General features: G+C 37.4%; 1 long non-coding RNA gene across 3 annotated transcripts in view; it reads left to right on the forward strand.

Moving 5' to 3' along the window:
- The window catches only part of LOC146767660 (uncharacterized), a 51,285-nt gene extending 29,513 nt beyond the window's left edge, over nucleotides 1-21,772 (forward strand). For all 3 annotated transcript variants that reach the window (XR_014954907.1, XR_014954906.1, XR_014954905.1), the window contains one exon: nucleotides 1-21,772. This exon is cut by the window's left edge and continues 17,483 nt beyond it. This is a non-coding gene — a long non-coding RNA (uncharacterized LOC146767660).
- Nucleotides 21,773-26,920: the final 5,148 nt, after the last annotated feature.

A 26,920-nucleotide genomic window follows, 5' to 3' on the forward strand; every position in this document is an offset into this window, starting at 1 on the left:
TTCACAGTCCAGAAATAGCTATTAACAAACAAACAATATGCTTTTTCAGGAAAATAGCACTAAGTGTTATTCCTATGACATGTCTGTCACAGGACTTTCATAGACAATAAGAAGCCTTCAAAAACTCTCATTTTTGACAAAGCATTTTTAAGTCATATCAGAGTGGAAACTGAATGCTCTTTCAAAGTAATTTATAATTAGCTATTTTTACAAAACTTAACCTGAAATGTTGGAATCCTTTCTGAAGTTGCTGTTCTCAAATACAAAGATGTCCCAAAGCTGATTTCATGGCCTCTTTGCAGCTGTTGCTAACATCCAAAGAAAAGACAGCATGCACTGTAGTGGTAGGATGAAAAATCTGCTTTCTCTTAAACTAACAGCATCAGGTAGGCCACTGACTATCCACAATGCTGGTACTGCTAGTCAGAACAGATGTTGTCAGGATTTAAGGTGTTGGACTCATGGCCTCAACAATTCTGGTCATGTCCCGTTGCTGGTGAAGGAAAGCTACCTCTGTGATTAGTTACACTCACATAATGTGCTGTCTAATTGCTAGTCCCTGTCTTCCTTTGCATCTCTGAAGGCTTGTTTTGACTCCTAATGTTCTATAAATTATCTTCCCTCTAAGATCACCAAGGAGAACAAGAGACAAAGGGAAATGTCCTGGTTAAGGTGACATAATTGCTTTCTCCCCAGACTGAGATTTAACAGAGCTGCACAGGCACAGGTTTTATTTAAAATTTGTTATGAGCGTTCCCACTGTCAACAGAGAGAGAGAGAAAATTATTATTTGTGAACTTGGATATTTTTAAATAAAGAAAGGTAATAAAATAGACAAGACGGTAAAAGCCTATTGGTCTTTTTGATGGATCACCAAGGACTTGCTGAAACATCAATTGACAGACATTATATAAAATCTAAAATCATCAAATAAGTGAAGATCAAGCCGAGAATCTATAACACTGAAATCAGCAGAAAAGACCCATTGACTTAAATGGAAGGAAAATTCAGCCATTAAACAGCAACTTGCTGCAATCATAATATAAAACCTAGTCATGAAATCACAAGGCCTCTTGCATTTTATTGCTCCTATATTTCTGTCTCCTTCATTGACCCACAAATGTGACAAGGAAATATTTCTATTCCTAAAGCAGTCCTTGTCGATAATGGAGTTGATGTAAGTTATCAAACTGGGCCCAATGACATAATTATGAACGAAAACATTTTTATTCTTCTTTACCATTCTCACCCCTCATCCCCACTGCCATCCATCTGTGTGTCCCCACCAGCATGGGATTAGTCTGGAATTGCTGCAAATGCAACGTGCTTATTGAAGGGACAGAAGGCTTGGTCAGAAACAAACACCTGGTTGGAATTTTTTTGGAAATGCCCCTTGCACAGAGAGGAAAAAATGCTCTTTCTGCAATTTTGTGAAAAGAGACAATAATTAAAATACAAATAAAGTTCTCTTAACTTGAAAAAGAAGAGGGACAGAGACATATGTATGTATTATGCTGCTATATGACCCCCCGAAGAGTTGTGTCTTTTTCCAGACCCAAATGCAGGGGAAACTTGTGCAAGTTCAATGCTGCTTAGTGAAGATCTGCAGCTCGCTGAGGAAACAGACCTGTAACAATATGTGTAGATTTTAGTCCTTGGCCTGGTGAAGACACAAGACATCACTCTCTACGGATGCCTTCTCTGAAGAATGGAGAGGCCACACCACAGGAACATTTATGATGTTGCAAAAATATACTGGAAATACATATTTCTATTTTTCCTACAGTTTGAAGATAAGAGGATTAGGTCTTTCTGTATTATTAGTTTATGCTGCTGCATTATGTGAAAATTAGCAAAAGGAAAAAAAGTGATATAGAGTAATGTATTCCTGTGCCATTTTTCTTGTTGCTATTTCTAACATTTCTAACAGGTCCACAAAGCTACGCAGAGAGTAACTGCATCTTGTCTAATATCGCAAACAGTATTATAATTTTAAATTCATGATTGCTTATCTTTTCAAATTTTATAATCACATCATCAGTAGAAACACACTGCTTATACCCCAAAGATAAAGATAACCTTCCCACCCAAGATGGCATGATTATCAATTTATGACAGGAACAGAAGGCTTTGTCTATGTAACTTCCACTGCTTTTGCTATTTTTCATCTTGAGAACATGTCATTGTCTTGTGTCAGGCTGGATTTTCTTCCATCCATTTATGTCTTCAGCAAAGCAACCATCTGAAATGCAAAGTAATTTTGTTTGTAGCCTACTTCCATCCCTCTTTCAGCTGGCATTGGAAAAGAAGTAAATGGTTTCCTGTAAAGATATGAATATCTGTATTTCTGTGACTTCTGAACATGCTAATGGTATTTAAATGTAAACTCAAGAAGAAAACTTGATTTTTGGTCTTTCAGACCTGAGAAGGTTGTATAGCATATTTTAATTCCTTGAAGCATTTAATATTTTGCACAATCTTGAAAGCTGCTGCTGCAATATAAAACTAGATTAAAATAACTATTAAAAGGTTTTAAGTTCAGAAGAAAAGCACCTAAATCCTACCACCTTAGAGGTTAAAGAATTTTCAAACAACCAAGTCTGTTTAAGAGTGCTACAAATAGCAAAGAGCAGGAATATCTCAGTTATTGTCTTACTAATCCTGTTTTTTTATAGTGAGGTGAAAAGATAGGCATACACATATGTTTGTGCAAATTTTTGTTGAAGTTGTAATGCTGTAAAGCCTCTGGAGCGAGGATAGATCAGTCTTAAGGTAAGTATGCTATTACATTCAGACACGGAGCACAAATGTGCTTTTACTTAGAGTAAGTTCATGCTGAGAGTTGTGGTGCTTCAGCCATTCTGGTCTTGTTAAATCTGTTGGGTAGATAAGTCATCCTGTGAACCACACTTTGCACTTTATTCAGGTACACAGCTCTGTTAGAGGGTTTTATTTGCCACTGCTATGCCTTGTGCTGGAATTCTTCTCATGCTTCAGAGTACAAAATTTTTGATGAAAATGCATGAAGTAGTATTTTATAACCACATTTAATATCCTCTGCCCACACGCACAACAGACTGGCCAAAAAGAAGCAAAAAAAATAAACTCACTCACATTACCTAGATAAATTGAAACAAAATATGTATGAATGAATAAGTTTATAAATCTAGTAGATCCCTATCAGAAATAAGTGTCCTATCCCTATTCTCTTTCAAAAAGTGTTCCTGTTGTACTAACCAGACATTCTGCAATGTCTAGATGATGTCTAGAAGATGTCTAGAAGAGCCAGCCCTTTGTCTATGTCCAGCATGAGTGTTTCAAAAGTCATTTTAGAGAATCAGGAGACCATCTATTTAAGAAAGTCCTCTCAAAAAAAACTTAGTAGTTAGAAAACTCTACAATTACTCCTCATGTCCCAGTTTAACTTGTTGGATCTCGGGGATAAGCAGAGCCTGGAAAATTCATGCACTCAGCTCTACACTTCCATCCTACATATAAGTCAATTGTCAAAATGGATTTTCCATTGATTATCATCAATGGACCATCTACTCATTTTTTCAGTGTTTCCTGAATTTCAGATATTCCTGTTTTCCTTCATTTGCTCCCGTCGTTTCACTCCATCTTCTACTTGTACAGTCAGTGAGATAATCATTCACACACATGATCTTTTATCCTTGTGGTCACATTAAGGCAGTATGCTCTTTTATTCATGCTTAACCATATTGAATCAGTCACTCAGTCATCTCACATCACGTTCAGGTGGGCAGCCAGCCATGTTTATCTCCAGACTCTACGTACAGTCATGTTTCCTACCTGCTCACTTGCACTCATTCATTACTTCTAAGCCCTGAACAGCAGCACTGGCTCAGAACACATTCATAGAAATGCTTCACCAAACTCTCTTTTACACTTATTCCTCAGGCAGTTCTTAACTACAAGTTGCTTTTTTTTTTTTTTTTTTCTATCTCTTTGAAGTGAACAAACAAAGGAATCCAGTTATGTGGATGCCTCCTGTGCTCGAGCATGTTAATTTGAGCATGTTAATGAGACCACAGGATTTGTCTTTTTGTGGCTGTACCTAGATCTGCACTCCCTTCCCAGACAGGACAACTGGGACAGACGGACTGCAGTTCTGAGGATGGGATACAATGCATAATATGTGCACATACACTTGTAATTAATAGTGTCCAAATGAGAACTCTGGGTTTCTCTCTTTATTCCTCACAGCTAGACAAGACAGCCAAGCTTTGGCCACAGAGATAACCCAGCTGATTTGATCAGCTGACATAACTGGAGACAAACTGACACTTTCTGTGCCACTGAAGCCCATTTGCCATTCCATTGAGTTGCCACTTCTTTCTCTCCTTTTCTCTGTAAACTTCTAAGTAATCATATATGGGCTCATACCAGCAGAGTATGATTATTCACCCAGTGAGCAGCACAGAGAGAACAGTGTACATGCAGTTTTGTGAGGAATGTAGAGATTCAGGGCAGAAGATTGTTACCTATTTCCTTGTGCAAAAAAGGCCGGTGTTTTATGAATGATTCCATGGAGAATATTTCAAAACAGGAATTAATTCATTAGTTCACTGCTATGCTACAGCAATAGCAGCTACACTAGAAGCCCAGCAGCAATTCTCTTTGCAAAACTCTGCCACAAAATATTCTCAATAGTGCTAATGAGAGCACATTTCTTTTTTACACAGAAGTTCTGTCTGATATTGCAAATGAACTGGAAATATAAAACTTTGATTATGGATAGCACAGATAGCAACATATTAATAGCAGCAGCTGCTGATACAAGGCAACTGATGGAGTAGGACAGCCACTGCCATTTTTCTCTGCCTTGTACTTTGCTCATATATCTTGTCCAGGTAAATGCTGTGATCACATCCATTTGCCATCTCTTGGCAACCTCCATTTCTCTTCTACACCCACAACTGATATTCTGTGACTTAATTTTGTCCACTGCATGTCCTGGTTTTGAGCTAGCTGTCCTACTCAGTGGCAATTACATCCCCATGTATCACTGATGAATGATTTCCTAGATGGATGTTTGTTATAAATCCATTCATTGATCTTCCTGACTTGCCCTGAAATATTTAGCACCTTATATATTTCTCTGTGCTAAAAAAAAAAATAATAATTCTGTAGAGACCTTTTATTTCTGCTCTATACATCATTGTAAGCAGGATGCATTTTTTAAATACTTGCAGAGACAGATGAGCTGATTCTTCAGAAAGTTGCAGAAGTTATGAGACCCAGCTTTATTGTCCAGTCCCTCTTCTTTCAGGATTTGTGCTCTGAAGACCTGAACTGTATTTATGCCTGGTTTTGGCAGAATTTCTTATTCAACACAAAACAGCATTTCCAATGAGATGTTATCTACATTCTCCAAGTTTGCTTCACCCTCAAACTTTAGTTTTAGCACAAACATCAACCTCCCATACTTATCTCCTTAGATATAGACATAGAGGGAACTGTAAATGTAAATGGTTCTACCATTGTCATGCTTATGGACCACTTATGGAAAGCTTCTTTCAGACAGGCTGTCGCCAATGCAGGTGGCATTAATGGCTTTCTCAAGCTCCTGTTTCCACTTCAACTTCCTTGGATGCTCCTGCCTTCCCTTGCTGTCATTACTGGGACAATTCCTGCCTAATACAACATCAGGAACTTTCTAACCCCAGACTTAACTGTGAAGTTATGAGCACAAGATCAGGGAATCAGATCCAATATGCAGGCAGAGAGGCTGCAGTTAAACTGTGTTATTGTGGCCACTGTGGGTAAAATTCACCCTGGCTTCTTCACTACGATAGGAAGCAAATTGGAAGAGCTCTTGTTATATGCTGCCACCACTTGCAGTAGTAATATGAGGTGTGGGAAGCTTTTGTGCAGCTAATTCCCTGAGAGGAGCTGGAAGGGGAAGGCCAAATGAAAGGCCTTGCAAGCAGACATTCTCCTCCCCAGAACACACACTATGAGGGTTGCTGCGTTGCAGTAAATCTAAAACTGGGATATTGGCAGTGCCTGATCATCTAAGTCAGTTCTGATCTACACCTGTAATTTCCATTCCCCAAATTCAATCCTACTGCAAAGAGATTATGGGCTTGTGACCAACAGCTGATTTCAAGGACATCACTGAATCCTTTATCAGTTAATTTAAAATGTTTTGTTCAAGTTGGGACCATGATTGATGTAGTTGAATTCAGCAATTTTTTCACCTTTTTGCAATGAAGCTTCCTATTTTTTTTCCAAGTTCTTCCACTGAAGAAATATTAAAAAAAAAAATATTCCTGTAGTGTGACCTAATATGTCACATGTGACATGAAGTCAGATGGCTCACAGTCTAGAGGAGTGACTAACACACTGTTCAATAGTTGAATAATCTTCTTAAGTAGCACTGATTACTCTTCTGCACTTGGAGGAACAGAAACTCAAGACTGTCATTGTCCATCTCCTCCTCTTTCTTCTCCTATTTATTCTGCAAAAGCTAAAATCCCTCCATAGCCTAATTAAGAAAATGGTAGTTCTGTGGATTTTACAATAGTTTGGGTTCAACGAAAAAAAATCTTTCCTACGTAACACTGCAGTATAGACTGTTATGCCCCAGATAGCAAAAACAGTGGTAGAAGTTGAAATTAATATACTTCATAATCAGCATAATAGGGACATATTCAGATGAGTAAGACAATTCTGATGATGATGAATGGTCAACAGAAAGTTTTTCCCAAAATCAGGGGTTTGATATCAAGGATACAATTTAAACTTCCTTGCCCTTGTGGTTTTGGGCAAAGAACAAATTTGGTCTCCCATACATTATTGTTTTCTTCATTCTCCTGGGTTCTATTCTGCTCCAGGCCAAGACCCGTTACTGCTCATTGCTCTGTAAAATTCCAAGCACATTCCTAGGTCTTGTAATAAATAATAAAAACCAGTCCTAAACCCAGAGAAATAGAGTTGCTTTAGAATGAGGATTTTTATAGGTTGTGCAGCACCAGCTTCCATGTATTTCTCCAAGTATTCCTTGTGAATTTAGTTGATTCTGACAATTACACTGTAGAAAAAGGCAATATTATTAATCTGTCTACTGTGCATTTGTAAGCTAACTTAATAACTGCAGTCTTTCTCCTATGCACATAACTTTTTACAGCATACTTCAGTTTATATGCAATCACTGTTCTTCTATCCTGAGCTAAATTAACATTGAATAATTGCAGTGCAAGGTCAAAAATCAATTAAATGGAAATTACAGTTATTTGTTTGAAAAGCTCAAGTCATATTTTATATCACAAGTCCCTGAGGTGACAGGTCAAATGGGTTAATCAGCAACCAGTTTTCTGTGCAATCCTGACTCAAATCTGCCTGTAGCAAGGGAGGTGGAAGAAGAGTCCTGCATATCTACTTATGGTCAGCAGGAAAAACTTTGTGAAAGTTTTGACTCTGCTTTTCTACTAAAGTGTCATACTACACTTCCATAACATGGATTTTAAACTGTGGAGAACTAAACTGTGTGCCTCTGAATGAACTCAGGCAGCTTTCCTATTAATTCAGAACTGAAATGTCTCAGGTATGTTGCACCGTCTTCTGGGATCCAGATTTTTCATTTAAACCTCAAATTTTCCATGTAGCCCTAGCCTGTCAGCCAAACAATGTCTCTATTTCTAAGTCTCTCCTCTTCCCCCTTCCCCAGATTTGTTTGTTCGTTGTTTGTTTTTTTTTTTTTCCCAGTTACTCCTCATTTCCTGCAATCATCAAAATTGTAAAGCAGTTATTGTAGTAGCACAAGAAAAGTTCCACATCTTTAATTGTAAAATATGATATTCATTTATCCATGAGACCTGCATTGAGAAAGTATTTGGCAAACTCAGTGGTTTGGCTTAAAAAGTGATTTTAACTGATCCAGAACTCATTAGGGAAATGTGAAAACTCATTAAGAAAATGTAAAAAAAGGATTTTTTTTTTTTTATCTTAGGTGTTTTCCTAAGAGAAAAAAAAAACAAACAACAAAATATTAATTTATAAAAACCAAATTTAACAAGCACAACTAAACCTGTTCACAAAAAATTAAAAGATTGTTTCAGAATAGTGTACATGCATTTAATCTTCTCATTTGTAACTGCCTTCTTTAAAAGAATAACCCCCAGAAGGCAAACCAACACACACATAGTAAATTCTGGCCCCCAGGAGCAACCTCCAGCAGCTGAAATAGAAATTTCAAAGTAGCAAAGGGTTGTCTAGATGACAGACAAACATTTTCCACATGATTCTTGAAGATGTGATTGTGGAGGTTTGATTATGCTAAATTGCTTACTGGGTATTATTCACTGACTTGGTATATATTGTTGTTGAAATGCAATTTGCAGCTCCAGACCTAATTACCAATGTCATTATATCTTTTTATATTCAGATAATTTTCTTTAAAGAAATAAAACATAGCATTCTTTGCTGTATTATTTTAATATGATGGTGACTTCAGCAAGGTGGGATGGTCTTAGTTTGATTAAAAACACAGATAGACGTTTAAGACACACAAAAGGATGGATCAGGTTCCAGAGGGATCTCATGGATAAGCAAGTCCAGATCACTTAGGCTTCCATGCTCTCAAAAATACCTGCTCCATCTCAAAACTGGAGCGACTTCTTTTCTTTTCTGCAGCTAATGGAGTGCTGCTCCAGAATCTGACACAGGGATGCTGTTCCAGTGGTTGGAAAACTTATACTGGTTTTGGTTATATTTCTTTTGGCACATTTTGCCTTAAATTGTGTTTATCCAACTTACACTTCGACAAAGAAAAGAATTTCTACTATACGTTACTGATCCTACCTGCCCATTCAAGCTGGGCAGACAAATTTCTTTTTAGGTTTCTTACTGTTCACTTTACTTGAGACTGTGGGTATGGAAATATGGTTAAAAAAAAAAAAAAGGAGGGGGAAAGAGCTAAATTCCTTGTTATAATTTCAAAGATAATGGACTGATGGCCAACTCCTCCACCTGCAGCCCAAACTGTAGTTGCTTTACTACACTCACCCCTTTAATAATTTAGCTTGTTTATGTAGCACCAAGAATAGGCTTAAAATATGAAACCTGCATCAGTCCTTAGGGTTTTCAGTCATTGTTTCCTATAAAGGGAGGAAATAGTTATGTGTAATGCAAATGGGTAACTATTTGTAAGATTCACACATGAGATGATAAAATAATTTAGTTAGTTATTTAAATATTGATACCTAGGCTGTTCTGGGGTTACTTTTTTCCAATCTTCTTAGTTTTGCTCCCCCTTCCTTTGTTAAATATGAATCCTTTTCCTTTACTCTTCTTTCTTCTTCCTACTTTTCAATTCCCTTTGCTTTGATGCCTTTACTTTTTTCACAAGACAATACCTGGGCTCTCATTTGTATGTTCCTTTCACTAAAAATATGTTCCTATTTACTTCCTATTCGTAGCTGGACAGCAGGAGAAAAACCACATGGAGTGGTGAAAAGGAAGAGCAACAACATCCTCTCTGAGTGTTGCTAGCAAGGCATCTGCAATTTTAGATTGGCCCAAGAACGTAGAAACCACAAAGCACCAAATTCCTTGCTTTTTTCTATCTTTCAGCTGCCTACATGTTTTTTTCCTCCTTTTTCCTGAATACCCAAACAAATAACTATGTCAACTGCTTTTTTTAAAGTGTTTTCACTGAGCTGCTGTTTAACAATAGGGCATTCCATTTCTTATCATTTGATCAGTTTTCTACATGGTACCTTACATCCTTAAGTGCCGAGTAAAATTAACAAACTCCTCAGATAATATAATTACTTATGGTTTCTTAGATTTTCATGCATTAAATTAACTGAGACTATATAATTGCTGTCATTAATACCTCCTGTCTCTTTAATGAAGCAAAAGGTAGAGGCACAAGCTTATCCATCATGTTTCCATAGAAGTGTCAGGACTTGGTAGATGGATTGGCTCTTAGTTCCAGGGATGCCCCCTCAAACTCATCAGGTCTCACTGGTTTTGCTGCACTTAAAAAACAAAGATCTTAATCCCTTTAGAGTGGTTCCCATGTGAGTGGTGTGTTGCTAAAGACACAACTGCTGTGGTGCAGCTAATAGCCACGCAGGGTGTCAGAGGATGTCAAACAGGGAGATTTTCTGCTTGCAGTAATCCCAATAAGTAAAGCAGAGCAGAATTAAACATGTGCTGCCTCCACTTAGAGGCACTTTCTGTGCATCAGATCATAGAGATAAGTACAGTAAGACCTTTTTACATGAATTCTCAATAAAATAATAGACTTAAAGAGGTAAGTTTTTTGAGGACACTAACAGGTGAAATGATATAATGAGCCCACTTAAAGGAACACCTGAAAAATAAGTTCTGCATTGCAAACTGGCATGAATTTCACACAGCAGCAGGGAACATCAATGAATATTAGTCTTGTGCAACATGCTTATGTGTGTAAAATGGGTTTCTACTATACTTTGGCTTTAAAAACATTATTCACTGTTTTCTAGTACAAAGCCCCAGCAGGCATGCACTTGGCTAGCTAGTGAAGAACTCTGCCCCAGTTTTCCATAATGCATTCATGAAGGGATTTGTAACAACCAGTGGTTACTGCAGCAGAAAGACTAAAATGTTATACTGTGGCACTTTTGAAACAAACACGAAAAGTTCAAACACTACAGCTCTTGCAGGCTAATGATGTGCTATAAACAGTGGCATATTGCTACCCATGTATAATCCATACTCAAAGCAGCCATTCATTAAGACTTGTAATTTCCTTTCTGTATACTCTGCTCTTCAGGTTAAAGCTACGGATTTCAAAAGCCTCTGTTGGCGACTCAGCCACACTGTGGTAAATACCTGCACCCTGCAGGGCTCCATTCCCCCAGCACCTTAGAGAGTGTCCCAGCATATCCTAGTGCAGCTCCCTGCATCTCTCAGCTCTCTTTCGTGCAGACCAGCTGCTGTCTCAGCATCTGTGATGAGAGCAGGAAGGTCAAAGGGCTCATCAGCACATCCACAAAATATAAAGCCTGGGGCTGCAGCAAACATGCCCAGAGAATGAGCAGCAAACTGCAGTCAACACGGACTCAGAGCTGGGCTGGAGTGCTGCAACTGCAAAGAAGAATAATTAGGTCATTAAAGACAAGCCAGACTTAGTCTAAAGTAAAGAACATCATCTCCTCAGAAAAAAACCAAACTTTTCTTATCTGAATTTGTGTCCTCCTCAACCCTCCTTTCTTTCTCCCTCACTTTAACCCTACTCAGATCTTGCTTCTCTTTCTGTTCTGACCAGTTTGCTTCCAGCAATTCAAAAACCTCTACTCCTTAGTTTCATGATTGCCCTTTTTCCTTTCTTGATTTTTCCCCCTATTATTCTAAAGCTCTCAAAGTTAGATAAAGATGTGGTTTCAAGATGTATGAAGAAGAGTGTGGGGAAAAAGTTCCAAAAAACTTTGTCATAAGATTTATTCAACGTTTATATAGGAAGGTAAATTCAGCCACAGAGAAATAGATGCCATTTATAGGCATCTCTGTCTTCATGCAGCTTAGACCTCCCTTTGAACCTGACATCATCAAAAATAGAGCTTAGAAATCTGCTAAGATGTTACAGCACTCGTTAAGAGGAGAACGTGTCTTATGAGTGACAGCATTGACAAGCTCTGTTGATGCAACTCAAATAGCTGGTAAAATGCAAAATGAGGTGGCATGGCTGCTCTTCTGGGACTTCTGCCCTTGTCCCCCAGAAAAAGAGCACAGGCAACGCCCATCTCAGGAGGATTCTGGACAAACTCCAGTTTGAGGGAGTTTTGTTCCTAAAAGGGGAACCAACCTTAGCCATTGTCCAATGCAACTACTGTGGGATACATACGTTATGTTATAACAAAGAACTTTGTAATGACAGGTGATGCAGTTTGAAAGGTTTCACCATGAAAGAAGAAAATTCAGACATTTTTGCATTTGCAAGACTGGACTTAGTCTGTAATGACTGTACTTTTATTTGTTTTCAAGCCTTGCAAACACTGGAAAACAGCTTCCCTCTGTGCTGTTTGGCGGAATTGACCCATCCTACCTTCCTAAAATGTTCAATAATCAAATGAAGAGTTAAAAAATCTGAAATTGGTAAAAGAACTGAGAACTTCCAGGTGTGTGTATACATTGACACTGCCATTAGTGCAGCCAGTCTTTCTGGAACCTGGAGAAAGGAGGTTTGAATTAGAGGGAAAGTGCCTGTAAGGAAAGCATTTTGCTCTTGAATCTGTAAGAGGAGAATTTTCCCTTTGGGAATGAGACAAAGCATGTGTTGCAGGTCGCATGTGGCAGCTATAGCAGATATCAAGCTTCTTAATGTAGAAATCTTAGGAAGTCATGCTTTCTTCCTGAGCCAATCTCAAATTAACACTTTCATACCCTGAAATTTGCACATAAAAGTAGTTTTAAGTGTACTGTGTGTGCTATTTGACTCTACCATCCTTCTGTTGTTTCTGCACAAGAAGTGTGTACAGTTTCTCTGTACAGAAATTATTTTTGTGGCAGGATTAGAATATGACAGTCATGTTTTGGGATAATATGTACAACATGCTCAACTCTGAGTCATATAACTTATGGAGCAGAAATAGAAATACGAGGGACACGAGTGGAATTTGGGGAACTAGGGGACAGATTCAATCCAGAAATTTTAGCTGAGCCTTTTAAAACTACAGTTATATTGATAAATCCTAAACCCAGCAAATATTAACTGGTTGTTAACTAGAGAAATCATTGTCATTCATTTTTTCTGCAGGCCAAGGCACTTAGTTTGATTTAAAGTCAAATCTCAAGTAGAGCTGGATGATTGGGTCCAAAGGTATTTACCATCACATACAACATGGGACACAGGGCTCAGGAAATGTGGAGACCCAATAGTGTGCACACCCTGTGGGGACTTCAAGGTACAGTATTGAAGGTATTTAAGAGTCACCTTGCATAAATATCCAGGCTGCACAGGTGCCTCTCTGCCCTGAGCCCCTGAGACTTGTATTTTTTTCCCTTGTCATAATAAATTAACTTTGATGTGATAACTGTGCAGGGTGAAGTCCATCTCCAAGGCTTAGAAAAGAGTGATAAAACAGAAGAAAAGGCTTCTGGAGAAAGACAGCTTGCAGGAGTCTGATTACATTTTCCAAATTTTTTTGCAGCTTGTTTAATTATGCAGTTTTGTTCCTCCCATGCTGGAACTGAACTCTGCTGACTGAAACTCAAAATTTGTCCTCCCAAATGGTGAAATGAACCCACACACACTGAAGCTCAACAAAACCAGCAAAAACCTACAACTGGATTTTCTTTCCCTAAAATTACTCCTTACCTTTTATTACTCCTACACAAATTACTGTGATATTGTAAATATGATAAAACCCTTAATGTGAGGTGAATAAATTGATTAGGAGAAAAATAGTCTTATGGGCTGGTCTAGATTTGTCTTATTAAGGATTCAATATCCAATTGCTTGCATATTGGGATGAAAAAGAAAGAAGAAATAAATCCAGAGAGAAATACATGTTTGTTTGTTGAATGGTCCATGGGCTGATGGCCAGTGCAGGCTGAAAAAGACTGCAGGAGTTTTGGATACAGTGAGAACCTATTACTGCTGGTTGGCACGGAGCAAAATTCAAAGGAAGACATCCACAGACTGCAGTGCCTGGAACAATATATCTGAGGTTCAAGGGTTTCTCTTTTATGGCCTGATTACAAATGCAATATAATTAACAGTGCCCTGTACTTGCAAAGCTCCTTTAAGCAATGATCTCAAAGAACTTTGCAGAGCAGGATTAAGTGAGGACATGTATTTCACCTGGGAGCAAAGCTTGGAGATGCACCTCCCAGCTTCCCACCCTTTCCTGTCTTTGTCAGGTACATCTCTGTTTACTGAATTGTGAAGAGTAGAGCTTGGAGGCAGAGCTAATTGATAATAAAACACATGGTTGTGGGAGGTTAGGGGGCAGGAGCATGTGCTTTTGAGTGGTAGTCTGAATGACAGAAGGTATCGAGCAAGAATAAAGAATCAAGTCAGCATAAAAGGTAGCTGGGGGTAGAAAAGGAGCAGAATGGTTCATATTAGCGAAGGAAGTAAGGAGAGATGTGACATTGCTGGCAAGAGTGTTGCCCATCAAGGTGGGTTTTATAGCATTCTTTGTCCACAGCAGCTGAGAAGAAAACCCATCCCCTTTAATAGTAAACTTCTTTGGAATTTCTTCCTTCTAAATAAGGGCTTGGGCATAACTCTACTCCTCACCACCCAATGCAAAGCAAAAATCTACAGCTTTGGAGAGAAAAAGGAAACTCTTTAAATCCTCTTCCTACTCTTCATTTCCAGCAACTTTTTCAGCAACAAGCAAAGGGCCATGCGCAATGTGCAGAGTGAAAAAGATTAATTAGCTCCCACCAGATCTGCAGTTCCCTGGCCATGCAAAGCCTTCTGTTGAAAAGAAGTGCCCAGTCATTTTCTTTGCCCAAGCAAGAGGAAATGGGAACAGCTCAACACCTTCCAGATTTTAGACAAAAGTGAATAAAGCAGAAGTGAGCTGGACTCCCAACAAATGAAGAGGGAATTTAAAAGTAACACAGTAGTAGTTGAGAAAACAAAAAAATATATTTGAAAAAACTTAAGTGGCCAGTATCCACCAGATAAAGTAAAATCCTAGACCTGGATGATTTATGGTTTTATGCAGGAGCAGCAATTGTTTTTGTCCCAGAACAGCTGAAGAAACTGTGAAAAACTATCCAACTGGCTGCTCTGATGAGACAGGCCACAGGTCAGGGAGCTGTTCATGTCACTGAAAGTCAAACAAAAATAAGTAGCCTTTTTCTAAAATGGGTGTTCCGGGACTCTTGGTTGTATGGTTTCTACAGCAAACTGTACCAGTGAGGCAAAGCGGGGTTTAAGCAGCATAAATGTGTCCATAATACAGTTAAAAATAGGAAATAAATTATCAGGCTAAAGGTACCACTGAAAACTTGGAGGAACATAAACTTAAAAGGTATAGACAAATGCTGTTGTTAATTTTTGAAACTATAAATGGAACTGTAGAAAAGAGGCCTGACTCACAGAAACCTTAGGACACGACTGCATACAATACCTCGAGTTCTGAACAGAGCAGTAAATCCCACCATGTGGCCAGCAGAGCTGCAGGCAGCAGGGACACACACATGCCTGTCTGGAGCCCCTCCCCAGCTTTCCCAGAAGGTATTTTCTGTGGCAGGAAGAGAAGAGCCACTCCACAGAGATGGACAGTGATGCTCAGCTCATGAATGCTCACAACAGGATTACAGATCCTTCATAAAAGGAGCAATGCTATACATATGTGAAGGGTTATTGTTACTCCTGTTACACAGGTTTATTAAATGTAATGAGGACATTCAGCGATTCCATTAATCCCAACTGCAATGGCAGTCTCTCACCATTTTCCTGATTAAGCCACTGAAAATATAACAGCTCTGAATGCCTTGAGTTTTTACACTGTGAGATTATTAAGTGCACTCTACACACAACAGCATTTACTCATTACATCTGAATTCTATTCCAGCTCCTACTTTATCTGCTCTGCTTCTTCCACAGTGCAAAAATGTGATCCTATGTAAAGTCCACAAATGCATTTTTCCCATAACACTTTGCAATAAGCTAACATCAATTCTTGCTAAATTGGAATGGAGCTTCCACAGAATTACGTGTTACAACTACAGGAGTATCCAGGGAGCAGCTTGACTAATATAATTATCACCATGAATAGCAGAAGAATTAATGTGATTTGCTGCTAACTGTAATGGAGAAGCATTCAAATTTTACTTTTGGAAGACATCTTCCTTATTTTCCTACACAAAGTCTTTCCAGCTTGCAGGTAGAAGTGAAAGTCAGCTGAGTAAGGCCTTTAAGAAGTAGAGATGTTGGATTTTTACTTCCTCTTAGGCCTTGCTATTTTTTTAAGTCTTGCTATGAATACATTTATGTCTTACATCTATAATTTTTTCTATAATTTGAAATACATTTTATAATTAAGTTTGCATCAGCTTACAGTGAATTTGAAAAAACCTCCAATACACTTGGAAGTAGTGCAGGTACTGACTTCTTTCCCTGTTATTAAAAAGTTAAAAAAAAAATGGAAAAAAGATAAAATGAGATACAGTCCTGAAGTCATAAATAAAAAATAACCATAAAAAAATTCTTAGTAACCAACCAGCAGAAGCACCTTCTAGTAAAATACACAGTTACTTGTATTATTTATTGCTGAACTTTTCTGTTCCAGGGATACTTTTTCAAATTAAATACATGAGACCCATAAAAATTTAGGAGGAAGGAATACAAATGAAAATAAATTTTTAATAAACTAGTTGCTTGAAATGCCTTTTAATGGACAAAGAGCTTCCTGTAATGTCATTAAACTAGTGAAATTTTAAGAATTTGGAGAAAATTAGCTTCAGTGCACAAAGATATTGGCTTACACAGCTTCAGGGCAAAGATATTGGCTCTGAGATACTTGGTACTCTTTCCAGATACATATAACCAATGAAACAAATGCAAAGGGTAGAGAGAAAATTGTGCAATTATTGAAACTAGGGATTGCAAATACAAACTCAGGCTGTTCAAAATGCTTCCAAATTTAATGACGGTCATAAAATTCAGAACCCGCAAATCTAATATGCAGAAGCTGAGCTTCCATTTCTTTTTTCTGTGGTGGCCCCAATAGTAATGTGCTTTTACTCAGACTAGAGAACTGTCTTACAAGAGAGAGCAGTTTTCTTCATATCATAGACTATCAAACAGGAGTTTTATGCACCAATAAGTTGTGCTACATTCCTTTATTATTATATGCTTTATATATCTTGCCAGAGAAAAATTAACCAAGTATTTTTGAAGCACTTGAGTTTTTTAAGAGCTAACATGATAAAAAATCCTAACAGTGCCTTCTTCTCTCCTGTCCTCTCTCTACACACATCAAGAGTTGGGCACATGAACACAGGAGATGCCATTGGGTGTGGTGATAACAAGAGAAACTGAGAACAGGCCAAATTAAAGTGGAATTTCAGGAAACAGCCTGGTTTATTCAGCAAGTTTCCCAAAACTGAAGACAAAATTGTTTCAAAATTTTAGGCTGCATTTGGGCAATAAACTACAAAACAAAATGTAATAAGCTATTCTCTCTTCACAGGGAAAAAGGAAGGAAGATCTGCTGTATTTTACTGATTCTCAGCTTTTCTGACAGCAGGTTTACTTGCAGTAAGTTTTGTGGGGAGGACATGTAATTAGTTCACAGAGAATCTTCAACTCAATGAGCTTTAGATAAAGCTTTTGAATACTGGGGACATGGGTGGTTAATCAGTTCACAGTGTTAGGGTGTTTGCATCATCCAGCACAGAAAAAACAGAGTAACTATCCTGTGTGTATATTTTTAAATATGAAATTTTATGATTATACAGACCTACACTTCTCCAGTACAATGAAGATTGCTGGCCCTATTTGTTTCTACTGAACATGAATATTTAGTCTTAACACGGGGGTCACAAAGCCTTAGCAGAGGGGCCAGTGGGGATCCCTGCCAAAAGGCTGGCCCCTCCATGAAAGCCTGGCAGCCCCAGGACCAGCCTGTTCCATTCTCAGACTTGTTGAGGCTCCTGGTGGGGCTTCTCTGCTGCCCAAGCCAGAAAGAAAAAGGATCCCTATTTAATGCACCAAAGCTTGAACAGTCTGTCTTTGTCATGATTTTATGAACACTCTTATTAAAAACTTGAAATTAGGTAGTTCAGTGATGTGAAATATTCCCTGCACAGCAACAGATTGTGCAACAATTGAGTTTCCTTTCAGCTTTTACTTTTATAAAGATGGATTCTGAGACAAAAATGGGATTCTAAGGGAATGAAAAGGCCTTTCTTAGTGTTTTTAGAAAAAGCATGTCCTTTGGTAGAGCCATTCTCATGTATTTATGCAGCAAATGGGTTTTCATGTACATTTTTCTGATGGGCACTGTTGTTCAGAAAAATGAACAATTGGAAACATCGTAAAGAGGCACCTAGAAACAAAAGCCTAAAGCTGAGAATATAAGTTACCTTCCCAAGGCAAAGTTGTTAACTGGAAAATAACTGTACGGTTCCAAATATAAAAAATATGATCTACTGCCACTTCCCTCTTTTGGACTGCTGTTTGTATTGACAATAGGACAGATCCCTGTTTAGCAATTTGGTGTCATCATTTAAATTCCAAGTGAGGGAGACAGCTTCTTGACCATGAATAAATACAAATGCTGATTCCCATCTACCAGCATGTAGACATTCATTATCTCCCACCTTTACCAGATCACACATGCCAGGATCACTGCCACAAGTAGGAATTACTAATGCACAGCAGGCTCTGAAAGACCTAAAAAGTTTGCTAGTTACCATGAGAAATATCGCCCCCAGGAAATGCATGATTCAAAACCAGTTTGTACATGGTGAATGCCTACCCATAACCATGCATAATTCAAGTATTTCATGAACCATAGGAGCCTCACTTAGTACTCCTGAGACAACCAACAAATGTCATGGTATGAATAATAGAAGAACACATATATTTGTATAGCACATTGAATTATCTACTGTAACTCCTCAGCTCATTCCAGCTACTGGCAATTATCTCTGTGTTAGCAGGCACTGAATAAGCAGAATATTTACCCCATGAGCTTTAAAATTCTGAAACTGCTTGTCCTGACAGCCTCTGTTGCTTTACCCTGCATAGGGGGCTTGTCAAGTGCTGTGTAATGCTGAGTGTTCATGTTGCAGCTTGCAGCTCATAATCCAGTAATCAGTTCCTTTTCCAGTGGGCTATTTTAACTTTGCAACTTGTGGGTGTAAATAAAATTCAGCTGACATTGTTAGGATACAGTCACCATCATTTAATTCCAGAACTTAGTAAGCTAATGGAGCAGACTGCATCATTTGTCAGGCTGTCTACCAGGAGTACCTTCACATCTTGTTTCCTTTCTCATAAAAATGTTGATCTAAAATGGTGTCTTTACCAAAACTGGAAAACATTTTTAGCCAATCTATCCTTTTCCAAGGGTGAATCATCTGATGCTTTAAAACAAGAATAGTAGAACAGATATTTGCCAGAAAAATAAATGAAAAATCTTAAGCACTTGTAGAAACCTGTATTTTTGCTGCTTAATAAGATGCAAAAGCTTGTCACTTGGCCAGATATTTCCAAGCACATCTGGACTTTTCTCTGTAAATCCCAGGTGGATTTGACAAGATACAGAAGGGTTTTGTTCTTGTTGTCTTTGTGTTTTTTAAACTGATCAATAAATGTATATGAACAGCCTGCCTGGGAATGCGAGTGAACCATATTCCCTTGACATTTTTCAACCTTCCAAAAATAATCCCAAGTTAAAAAAGAAAAGTTGATCTAAAGCAGGCCAGCAGCACTTGATGTATTCAAAATACAGAAAAATTGCAGCAAGTTAAGTCTTGGGCACAAACGTTGCACAGAGTGGAGAGATGAACCAAGGCTTCAACCCTATATAAGTTGATTATTCCTATTTAAGTGGAATACTTACAGTTCATTTCCATTCATATATTTCTTACCTATTTAAGATAATTTACTAATTTGACAAAACCATTTAATTCCTAATCCTATCCACTGGAGTATTTACTCCCTTTTGTACTGTCTGAAAATTTAATAATGTATTTTGCTACACAAGCTATAATTGAAAACATTTTCCAGTATCAGATGCTGGACAGGTCTGCATAGAGCCTGATGTGATACATGTTCCATGACAAGCCACGTTCAACTCCTTGTTGTCTAAAGTTTTCGAAATGCTGCTTTTATTTCACAGTAGTTCCAACAAGATCATTCTTGTCCGGCTTTCCTAAGAATGTTGTCAGATGCTGTCAAGTTACAGCTGGCTATAGGAGGCAACCTGATGATTCTGAAACTGAAAAGAAAGGTTTATTATGGTATTCTAGAGTAGTTTTCTTTGCTGTTCCTCTCGGCACTGAAAACTTTCCAAGAAGATTTTTCTTCTGCTTAGATATGGGAGGCCTGGCCTAAGACTGCTGCTTTCATGTTTGCCGTGTGTTTTTAAACTGATTTAAAAATAAAGGCAGGAAATCTACTTTTCAGCAAGGTTTTCTTTGCATATATAAAACCAGAATTCTAATGATGGTATACTCAACAAACTCCTTTTGCTAAGGTTTGAGATATATTGCTTTGCTTTCCTTTTAACCTGCAGTTAGTTAGGACTTCATCTAAATTTTTCTATCCTGGTCTGGCCCTATTTTGTTAGTTAGTATTATAAATCTCTGTGTACACAAGACAGGTGATTTGGGTTGGCTGTGCAGTTCCTGGCACAGAGGTCAGCAATGTTGGCTGAGGTGTGTAAATGTTAGTGGAGTGCTGAATGGATAATAATCCACCATACTCTATATTTTCCTGTTTTGCTAGGTCCTATTAAGCGAGTCATGTATCATGGTTTTCACAGCTTTTCTTAAGATGTTGCTTAAATAATCAGACTTTCTTGTCTGAAAGATTTCCTGTATATTTAATGAGCACAAAGGATGTTCCTGTGGACCAAGCAGATTACAGGTTTGTGGCCAGGTGAAATTCTGACAGTAGGTACTTGTTTGTTAGTCAAGATTTGTTCTTTGTGAAATCATTTCCCTTAGGATTCATGTTTCCACTACCCTCCAGTTGCCTACTTTCTCATTATCAAATATTTCATTTCCATATTTGCTACTTCATTTTAAGAGGGGGAAAAAATCATTTTAAGAGACTTGTGTACACAAATAATTAAAATAATTTTCAAGTGAATAATTTAGTTTTTCTTAGAAAAGGAGTAACTGAAGAAGAAAATTAACTAACACTGTGCAGTTTATTTCATATGATAGTACTTTTAAATGATAGTTTTGGATTTGCATGTTTTTCTGCTTTATTTTGGATAAGCTAATTAACTTTAAAAATAGTCTCCATAAGATGCAAAACATGGGAGAAAAGATGGTGGAAGCCAAAAGGTTGACTACAGCAAAAGGGGTGTTGAATTAAATTAAACTCCAGCACAGAACAAACTCTGTGGAGTGCAGGAGGACAGTCTAATTTAAAAGGGTGTGCCTTGCTGTGCAGTCTCTTTAAGTGTGATCTGCTTTTGGCCTAATTTTCTGTGACAGTGTATTTAATAACAGTGGTCCCTTACTGAGAATCCTTCTGCCTGGTCTGTCACTGTAGAAATTTTGGCTCTGTAATAGGTACATCTTTGTCAATCCAACACTTAATTTCCTTAAGGGAATTAAGAAATCCTAATGGTTAGTCACACAGCTCCAGGTGAAGAAATTTTTGCTGTTATAAAGCACCCCAAATGTTAGATATTCTGCATTTGTTGGCCCTCTACCTTTTAGCTACCTATTAAAAAAATTAATGAGGCTGCCTCGTAAGACTCATTATTTAAACTCCTAGGAAGGACTCTCAAGGGCAGATCAGGACTTTCACAACAATATGTGATTTTTTTCTGTGTGTGTGCTAAAAATAGATGGGCACCACTGTTTGACAAGCATTTCATGGGGAATATGCATTTTTCATTTATGAACATTCATCATTAAGTGGCTTTATTTTTAAAATGTTACCTAATGGAGCTGCATGGAGTCAAGAGCCAACATGCAGATGTACTTCAGAACTACTTGGTTTCCAAAGCAGCAGTCCTATTTAAATGTGTACATGCCTTCTGTGACCTATCATATTAGAAGGTCTGAATTTAATTTCATTTAAATGTACAATTTTCTTTTTTTTCCTCCACTGCAATTATGCAGTGTAGGAAGTATACAGAGCAAGCCTAGGAACATGCTCTGTCTGAAGAGCTAAGCACACATGCTGAAGGATCATTCTTCTCTCTCCTTACCATTACACAAATAGCTGCAGGATTAAAAATCAAAAGAATCTCTAATAATATCTAAAGCTCTTGCATTTTGATCTTTCAGACTTCAGACAGACACATCAGAGTAAAAGCAATGCTGGAATTCAGTCAAACTGCTTATCTCAAGGAGTTCTGCCTGCTGGATCCAATACAGCTTTATGGATCAGGAGCGTGTCACCATCTTTGCCACTGGAGACGTGACAAACCCAGCTCCCAGCTAGCAGCAGGCGTGCAAGGTTTCCTGTCTGCTGCTGTAGGAGCATCCCTGGTAACAGCAGTGCTGAGACAAGGAAATGTTGCACTCATGGGACAGCCTCCATCTGCAAAGTCCTCCAAGGCAATGTGGGATCTCGTCAATCAAAACTGAGAAATATGCTGCTTCATTTCTCCATTTTCACTTTTCATTCCCTGCTCACAAGAAAGGAGGCCATAATAAACCATGTCTTGGCTTAGATTGTAGGAAAAGAAAACAAATTCCATCACAATCCCATTTTGTCAAAGGGAATTTCAGTTCCTGCACTCTGAAGGCTTGTGTTTCTGTTGTAGAACAAAACTGTGGAACAATATGGACATCTTCAATTTATCTTTCCCTGTCCTCTATCACAGTCCACTGTCACAGAAGGTGATATGGAGACAATTGGCAGCAATCCCACAAGCAAAGGTAACAGGTAGAAAGCACAGGACAGAGGATGTCAAAAGGAGGTCTACTTCTAAGATTCATTATGCTGCTACATCTCAAATAATAGTATTTGGGAGGAGTTGAAGTTGTACACAATGAACTACTTCACATTCTGAAACCACTTACTAATTTAAGCCAGACACATGAAAGCTATATGTATCTTTTTATGAAGCATGCATCTTGTCCAAATTATCTCTTTATTACTCTTGCTAAGAAGTATATGTAAGCAGCTCAGTGAAGAACATGCACATAGCCAACAAAAATGGAAAAAAGAATTATTCAGTGGGATACTTTGTCATTTTCTTTGTTCTTCATGCATGGGATACATTTAGCACGTCCTGCATCACGTATGTCCCAGGGTAAAATAATCAAGGTGAGTTCAAAGGTGCATGCATCCACCTTCAGCACCACTATTTACTGGTAAGTTTCACTCAATCATTTATATATCTTTTCCAAAATGGAGTGCAATCACTTCTGGCTGGAAAAGAAAAACCTGATCACTCCGAGCTGTCACCAATCATCTCTCAACTGAGAAGAGTATTTCTGTTATCTCTCCCACAGTGAGTGCTGACTGTATAATGACAGTCATAGCTTGCATTACATTTACTTAGTGATTCATTTGTATGACTGGAATAATGGCACTTGTCTCCCTTGTCCACTTTGCCCCTATATCCTAATATTAATGAAACCATGTCTTTATGCACGCTTTTCTCAAGTCCTGATAGTCTGCCATAGACACCAGTACTCTCTGCTGTGTTTAAAAGTAATGATAAAACTCACAGGAGTAAATTGATGTGAAAAGGCACCAAAGTCAAATGAAGCCATTTCTAATTTTATCTTGCTGTCATCCTATGGTGCATTCCCAGTCATGCAATAAGGAGAAAGGAGGGAAGGCTGAGACTGATGAGAATAATAAATTGTTTTTTGACAACTGGCTCCTATCTTTAGGTTTCACACACGCCCCTTCCTCAGCCTTTCAAAAGTGTGGTTACTGAATTCAGCACAAGAAAATATAGGAAGCCAAGGCAATCATTTTCTGAAGCAGAATGAGAAACAAAGAAGCTGCACACAGAGACACAGCCAATGGAAAGACCAATAGGAATTTTCAGCTCCTGCATTTTTAAGTGTTGTCTTCTTGTTTAGGGGTGCTTTATTAGTCAATTGCTTCTCCTCATTAACTTATAGCTTGGCACTCATTGCTCTGTAAACTGCCCTAACAGCCCCCATGAGCACTGCTCTAGTGAAGGATCTGGTTGTGTTTCCATTACAAACCTAGTTTCAGAGATATTTATAACTCAGCTATTTGAATTTTCATCAAGCTTTGGGGAACTTGGCTCACAGGTCAAAGAGTGAAACAATTTTCAGCTTATGAATTTGAAAAGAAAAAATTTTAGCCAAGAGCAGTTTCCAGCACAGAAAATTTCATCATGATTTAGAAGCTTCCAGAATAAGAAAATTTATATTATCTCATGCAATAATTATGTAATGTGAATTATGTATGCAACATTTGTTTATAAATTCAGATTAATAAACCACACTGGATTAATTGCTTAAGATGTTTTTATTTCAGCATCAAAATATGATGTTTTTGCAAATTATCTAAAAGGTAAAAGCATGGACAGAACAATTTAATTTTCAGTTTTTGAAAATTTGTGAAAGATTTTGGTTTTATAACTGTTTCATAAAATATAGAACAGGAAAATATTGATGAGGATAACTAAAAAAGCAAAAACAAATCCTGTGAGTGTATCTATTTAATTAGTTCATATATTCTAATTGTAACCTAATGTATTTGTACAAAAAAGTTATGACATTTTGGTTTCTTCCCTTAAATCTGTCTTGAATGTATTCAGTACCATATACAAACTCTATCTTGTTAACAAGGAAATGAAAGCTGCTTAACTCTCTTAAATTTTGGGCTGGCTGATAGTTACCTTTATAGTTGGAGTGCTTTACTAGTGCAGATATATTTACATAAATATATTTCTGACATGCATTCAAAGATTTGCTTGAATATTCAGTAATATTTGTCTTCTGGCAAATATTATTCTAACTTATATTTATGGTAATTTTCTCAGTTATTTCACTTTAGAATCTAATAAACAAAATTTATATTCTAGATTACTTCATTGAGATCCTTCTCTTTATTAATGTTTTCTATCGCACATCTGCTGGATGTGTGTATTTCATTTCTGTCGCTAATAGTCTCAGCTCTGCTTTAAACCTTGGGTTCCAGCCTAAGTCAATTTTCACTTGATAACTCTGGTCTCTCACTCTGGCTCTACTCTGTCTCCAAGTTGCATTACCTCTTCTAGGTCATCAATATAAAAAACTGAACAGACTCATCCTTAATGATTACCTTTGTAGAAGTCCATTAGTTGCATTCCTCTTTTTGAAGTTCAAAATTGCCCTGTATTTGATGTTTAAGACTACTTTTGTGTCTGTTCAAATGCCTTATCCTTTTCACTGTAATTCCTGACCTTGTAATTCCTTAGCTTTTTGCCCACTTTGTGTTGTACATAAGCTGCCTTCATGTCCATGTAAATTGTGCTGATGGTTTCCATTTTCTTTTGACTTTATCTGCCTTTAATTTCTCCTCTGTCTTTACCTGCTCCACTACACACCTTTTTAATACAGTCTCAATGTGCAATCAGAGTAATTTTCTGCTTGATATGGACTCATCTTTATTGTTGAGTCCCCATTTATTACTGCCCACTCTGTCCTAAATCTTGACCTAGCTCTGAAACAAACTTTTGTCCAATTTTAGATATGCTCTCTTTGAAGTAAAACACTATACCCTAACTACGTCTGGATGAGTGTAGAAAAATAAGTATATTGTTAGTATTGCCATTCCCAGCATAGCTTGGAAATTGTGTGTATACACAATTTATATAATTTACATAATGTATTTTATATATACATATATGTAATTATACATATATATAGAATTTATATAAATTGTGTATACAGAATTTATAACTATTTTTACCTGGTCTCTTTTTGATTTTTACTATGAAAATTTTCAATTCAGCAATGGTTGTATTAAATACACTATTATCCATATTGACCAGTTTTCAGTAATCGCATCTTAAATATATAAATAAATATGAATTATTTCCCTGAATAATTAAAATCTGTTCAACTGTCTAAAATAAATTTCTCACTGAGGAATAATGAGCAGAAAGCTGCTATATCTGTTTTATCCACAGCATTTCTGTTCAGGTTTCTGTGTGCCTAAGCTTGTGGGTAATGGTTGATGTGGTGAATGTTTGGTCTATATACAATTGTAAAACTGTGCCAAAAAATATTGTTTTCATTTCAGATGAATGAGTGTTTTACATTTCTGTAACTAATTTTTAAATATCTGCAAACAAATATATAATCAAGATCATGAGTTTGCCCATCACATATTGGGTACTTGTGTATTCCAATTTTAACATATGCAATGGCATTTACAGAACCAGGATCAACATTCAGAAAACCTGATACCATAATCACCTTTGCTAAAATCTCAAATCTTCCAGCATCTGAAAGTCTTTTTTAAAAAATGCTTTATTCCCTGTATGGGGATATAATACCATCTGACAGCTGCAAAAGTCAAAACATGCTCTTCAACCATACCAAACCAACACAGTCAACCTTATCAAGACAAATTTGGCATAGCTATAATATTTGATTTATGGCCATACTGCTCTGAGACCTTTAAAGGAAAGCCTCTGTATAAGTGAAAGCATGTAGCTACCACTGCAAGGAGTGTTATAGTTCCTTTGATTATTTTATATTGGTTTTGAACATCTAGGGTTTTTTGTCCCCTCCATGAAATTCCAGACTGGTTTTTCAAATGAAATTGTGGGAAAGACTTTATCTTAAATATGTTTGAAGCAAGTACTCATTTAAAACTCTATATAGCATCTTCCCAGGCACGATCAGTGACAAAAAAAGCCTCATTATTTTCACTCTACATCCAGTCCTCTTGTAACTTTCATTTCCAATGAGGATTGAAACTCTTTTTCCATGCCTCTTCCTGCTGAATTATAATTGAGCTTCAAAAGGACTGCAGAACTCACCTCCTTAGAAAGCCCTAAAACAATGACATTGAATATTGCAGGATTTCTTAGGTTTTCTCTTCTACAGCATCTTCTTAATAATTCCCGCAGCTGTGCAAAAGCATCGGTGAGATAAAAGAGCCAATGATTTATTATTTTAAAGTTTGCTTTTCATTTTTTTTTTCTCTTTTCTTCCATGACCATTCTTCAGGAATATGCTGTCCTTCACTCTACAATAAATAATGCTTCAGTCAATAAGATTTGTGCGTAATGAATGAGTGGATTGTATTATATTTTGACAC

Source organism: Lonchura striata, chromosome 4 (genome assembly GCF_050655825.1).
Source record: "Lonchura striata isolate lonStrDom1 chromosome 4, ASM5065582v1, whole genome shotgun sequence".
Lineage (NCBI taxonomy): Eukaryota > Metazoa > Chordata > Aves > Passeriformes > Estrildidae > Lonchura > Lonchura striata.